Genomic DNA, 5,205 nt, shown 5'->3' with positions numbered 1-5,205 from the left:
GGGGAGAAGGGGGGGGTATGGAAAGGCTGTCTAGAGCCCTAGAGGAGAGGGCCTCTGCCGTGGCGTGGCGTGGAGGGGTGGCAGGGAGGCTATGCGTCAGGCAGGTGCGCGGCGGACTTTGCGGATGAAACACCTGCGGAGTGCCGAGTGCCTTTCCTGGCTGACTTGAGGCCCCCGCCAGGCTCAGCTGTGTCACGACCGTCGCGACGGGGACGGTAATGCTGCACGTGTGTATTTGACCCGCGCTGGGCCGTCGTGATACCAGCGAATCGCCCGCGAACGTGAATCTGCCGGAGCACAGAGGTCGCAGCGAGAGCGCCAACGGGCTGCCCCCCGCCCCCCTCCCCCACCACACACGCTCCATCGCTCCATCCCCACGACTGTACACGAATCGCGGAATCACGAGGTGTTGAAATAACGCATCCCCGCCATAAATGCTGCTCTGCTGTCAGAGTTGACTTTTCCGAGAACAATCGGCGGTATACCACGCCTCCCCTTCTCCTCTGCCCGCCTCCGCCTTGTTCCATCCCAGCTAGCAGCGGAATAAAATGCGATAAAATTTCAATCAATAATTCTTGCGACAGCAGAGCCAGCGCCGCCGCAACTATCTCCCATATCGGCATCCCCACGGAGACAAATAACACTACTTGGCCTTCGCAAGGAGCTGCCATGCCCCCTGCGGAGTCGGCGTGCAAAGCATGAGCGCCCCCGGGGGAAGTGGTACTTGACTTGACTAACCACGAGGCCTCTGTTGGCCCAAGGTTTTTGATCCGGCCGGAGGGTACGTACTCTCAATATGCGTCCAGAACGTAACATGGGATTGTCTCGAAAGTACGTCCGTCTTTTCCGCCAGTTTTCATTCACGCGGCAAATTGTGGGAGCTCGGCGCCTGCGACACTTGAGGTAGGCCACCCCGCAGTACACGCATGCATTGCATGGAAGATTTTGCCTACCTACCAGGTGCTAAGAGAGCTTGCCCTGGCCGAACTTGGCTGTTTCGCACTTATTGACAAATGATGGACGACGGACGGAAGGACGGACCCCTTTGGGATTGACCAAATATTTTAAAACATTTTCATGATTATAAAAATATCCTCTTATTTTGCGGCCCTCGTTCCCGAAACGTTTTGCCTACCTTACTCTTATCTGATCACTACAAAGTGGCTATAAATAAGACTTTGAAAAAATGAAAACAGGGCAGAAAATTTCTGATTTAAGAGGAAACGATATGTCGTTAGAAGCGATTTCCAACAATTCATAACATTCGATAAAGTGTCACAAAAATTAAAATGGCCGATGTTATGCAGGTCGACCTCAATCTGGTGGGGCGCAACTTTTTGGTAGAAGGAAAACAAAACAATCTGGCTTGTCGATTATCGCCCGCGCTCAGAATCGGGCCACACTATATCGTCATTCTACTATTTATAAATGTGATGGTTTTGGTGGTAACATCATCACAGAGTCGGGGCGAGAGTGTTTTTTTTTTTGTTTGTTTTTTTTGTTTTTTGTTTTTGGGTGACCGCATCGTCATACCTATATTCGAGATGGTGACGGACACCCACTGTCATATGGACTTGGGGGGAAAGAGAGGGGGATGAGGGAGGTGAGGAGGGGGGCATAGCGAGGGCCAAGAGATAGGTGCCCTTGACGAGAGATGCACATCTGCAGCGCGCCACTCTCGGAAAAGAGAGAGAGGGAGAGAGAGCGAGAAAGAGAGAGATAAGCGCACGCGGGAGTCCGTGCGCGGGGTGTGGGTGGAGAAGGGGGAGCGTCCAGGAGCACACCGTCACCTCAGGCGGGCTGTCGCGCATGTACGGCTAATCATTGAGTAACCCGCTCGATGTCCCTTTCTTTATCTTTTGCTGCGCCCCGGCCCGGGCCCGACGCCATTTATCTTATTGTTGTTATTGCCGCTGCCCGGCCCGAGGAGGCCCGGGCCGCCCCGGTGCCGCCCCAGTCCGCGATGATACCCTTTTGGAGCGCTGAGCGGCCGGGCCGCGAGGGCCAGGCCGGCCGCCGGCCGGAAGGCTTTGGGCGGCCTCCTTTCTGCCGCCCTCTCGATAGGCCCCGCCGTCGTTGTCGGTAGGACCGCGTTGTTTGAGTTTGCCGAGGGGTTATAACCGGTTATAACGCGGTGGCGCCCTGCCATGCTCCACCTACCGCGTCATCCGGTCGAGGAAAAACGACGGACCTACGCGGTAAAAGCAATGCCATATTTTTTGTGGAGAGGTGGTGGAAAATCTTTGAGGAATGATTTTAGGAAGTTTACCCTTTTTCCGCAAGAAAAATCCTACATTGTTTTAACCGTGTATGGGGCGTGTAGTTTGCAATGAGAACACATGACTCCGTCTCCTTCCTCTGCTGTTCCAGGTGACTGAGAACCACCTTCTCGGATCCACCCGGCATCCCGCCCATACCCGGGCGATTCTCTCCCGGGGACCAAAGGCACACCGCTCCACGTGGCCGCTGTCCAGCCCGCCGCCCGCCCGCCCTCTCCGAGACCCCGCACTCCCAGCTGTCGCCGTGCTCGCATTTCTCCCTGGCGTTTGACCCGGCCGGCGCGGCGGGCGTGCTGCAGAGCCGGCCCGGTGCGGACCCGCGTCCACCAGACGAAACATGATGTGGACGTGTTGCCTTGCAGCGATAGTGTCGGGGGGGGGGGGGGGGCAGGCCGGTGCGGGCCGCCCTGCAAAGGCAGGCCGCAGGCCGAGGCCCTCCTGCTCGCGCCGGCTGCGTCAGCGCGCTGCAGGCTGCAGAGCGCGCGTTGAGGCTCCTTTCCAGCTCTCCATCCACACATCGACCTGTTCGCATACTCCTCCCTCTCTCTAGGCTAGAGGCTGGCCACGAACCGGCGTCGTGTTCATAGATGAGATCACGGCGACGCCAGAGAGCGAGCCATTTTTGTCACAACAAGCAAAGTCATTTGCGTACGCGCGCTTCAAACCTGACGCGTTTCTGACTGGCGATATGGCTTTTCACTTTTCACCGGTGTTTCTTTATCCCTGTCGCTGAGCGCCCGACCGCGCTTGCAGCAGCTGCAGCAGCTGCTGTGGGGGCGGCACTGTGAGAGGGGGTGCTGCCGCCGCCCCCCGCTCTCCATAACGCACACCCTCACCCTCAGTCCCCGAGCGAGGGGTCATAAGCAAATGGCACACGCAGCGGGTCGTTGCCTTGCTGTTGTTGTTGTTGCACTATCGCACCCGGAGACAAAACATCTTGTAGTGTTCATGAGGCTCTTATTATCGGCGAGTCATATGGGCCGTCGCTATGGGCCACATGGGGTGACACGGCACGCATCCCCGCCGGCACTTATGGATCTCGGTCAGCTGTGAAGTCCAGCCAGCGCGTCCCGCGACGGGGGCGGCGCAGAGAGAGAGAGACTCTTCCGCAGAGTGAGAAGACAGACACGGAACCAGCGCAGCGTCACGCGAGAAGCTTGTGCGGGGGCGGCAGCGGCCGTCGCGCTGCAGTCGGACACGGACACCTCAGGAAGACACCTGACCAGGTCCTCGAGAAAAACGAGGCAGTGCGGAGAGTGAGTGTGGGGTGTTGCCCGACGGCGACGACCCGCGAGAGAGGATATCCTGGCTGGCGTGAGGCTGTGGCGGAGTTGGGGGAGGAGCGTAAGTGACGACGGCTTCCCCGAGGGGCCCGGGGCCCTACCTGGCCGCCGGAGGCACGACTGGGCTGGGAGGGAGGAGGTGGGGTGCGGCGTTCATCTCCGCTCCCGCGTTTTCCCTCTCACTCTTTCCATCAAAGTCGCGCTCAAATAACTTATTTATCTCTGTCTCCCCGCCCCGCCCAGGCGGGCTCCGCCGCTCTGCTCCGCGTCCTGGTCGCCGCTGCTCTGGGGGACGGGCCGGCTGGCCCCGCGCCAGGGGCGCCAGGGCGCAGGGGCGGGCGCAGGACGGGGAGGAGGCGGGGGAGGGGGGGCAGGAAGGACGACGATCCTTCATTATCCGTCCGCCCGGGCCCCTCCTCGGTCTGGAGGACGGGGGAGGACGAGGGAGATGGGCATCAAACTGAAGGGCCTCTGCTCCTCGGTGTTTGAGCCGAGGCCCCCCCGAGGGGTCGTGGCGTAGCGTAGCGGCCGCCGAGACAGTTTGGCACAGGCGCCGCCAGGCCTGCACTAGACCGACCTAAATCGCTGCCAATGCCGCTGCCAATGCATGACACTGACGGAGCCATCGACAGGCGCGGGGAGGCTGGGAGGGAGAGACGGGTCGAGGGGGAATCGGGGGAATCAGTACAGTATGCTGTTGGACGTTATAGAGGGGGGAGGGGGTCTTGCTCGGTCTCCAGAGCAGGGGCAGGGTGCTGCTGTTTGGCAAGGGCCGCCAAATAGCTTCGTTTGGCTTCACCCCAATCACGTTGCCGCGCTCTCGCACCTCTCCACCGCCCTTCCGCTACCGCACCACCGGGCACCACTTCCGGGCGAAAAATGCGTAGCGTAGTGAAATATTCTTGTCGACCTAGAGGAAAGACGACCCCCACCGTCGAGTTGGGTCGAAGGCAAATTATTTTATTTTTTTTTGTTCTCAATTTACAATATTTACTTTTGGAAAACGGTGTTGCAGGGTGTAATCAACCGTTGAAACGCAAACTAGTTTTACACTGACCGACCTGACAGTCATGAGCACCCTCCCTCCTCGTGCTCGCTGTAAGTGTGTCCGCCTGTGTGTCTGTGCGTGAGTGAGTGCGTGCGTAAAAGTGTGTGTGTTTCGCGTCCGCGCCACTCGCGTTGCACTTCTTGCGCATGTTGACGCAGCAGCACAGTGACTTGAGCCCAAGCCTGCCCGTGCTGTGCGCCGTGCGACCGGCCCGATTCGACGATGACTGCATTTTCTTTCCTCTCCTTTTTCTTTCAGCTACTCCTTTTCAGTAGGCAGCGGCGCCCGAGTGGAATGCCGTTATAAATCAAGTGCTGATTCGCTCATTATTATCGATAGAACGGGCCCGATTTATCTTTCGCGGGGTTGCGTCACTCGTCCCCACCTGCTGGGTGAGCAAGTCCCGCGAACGCCCCCGCGCCGAGCGCAGCAAAGAGGTCCCGGGCGCCTGGGCGATAGGCAACGTGTCGGCATCCGTGCATAGCATTGCCTACATCGCAGGGGTCCCGTGGGCGCCTGGGTGGTAGGCAATGTATCGACACCCGTGCACAGCATTGCCTACCCACCAGGCGCTCCCGCTGACCATACCCGGGCG

The sequence above is a fragment of the Frankliniella occidentalis genome, unplaced genomic scaffold (genome assembly GCF_000697945.3).
Source record: "Frankliniella occidentalis isolate FOCC.00 unplaced genomic scaffold, Focc_3.1 Scaffold123, whole genome shotgun sequence".
Classification (NCBI taxonomy): domain Eukaryota; kingdom Metazoa; phylum Arthropoda; class Insecta; order Thysanoptera; family Thripidae; genus Frankliniella; species Frankliniella occidentalis.
This window is presented reverse-complemented; position numbering follows the sequence as displayed.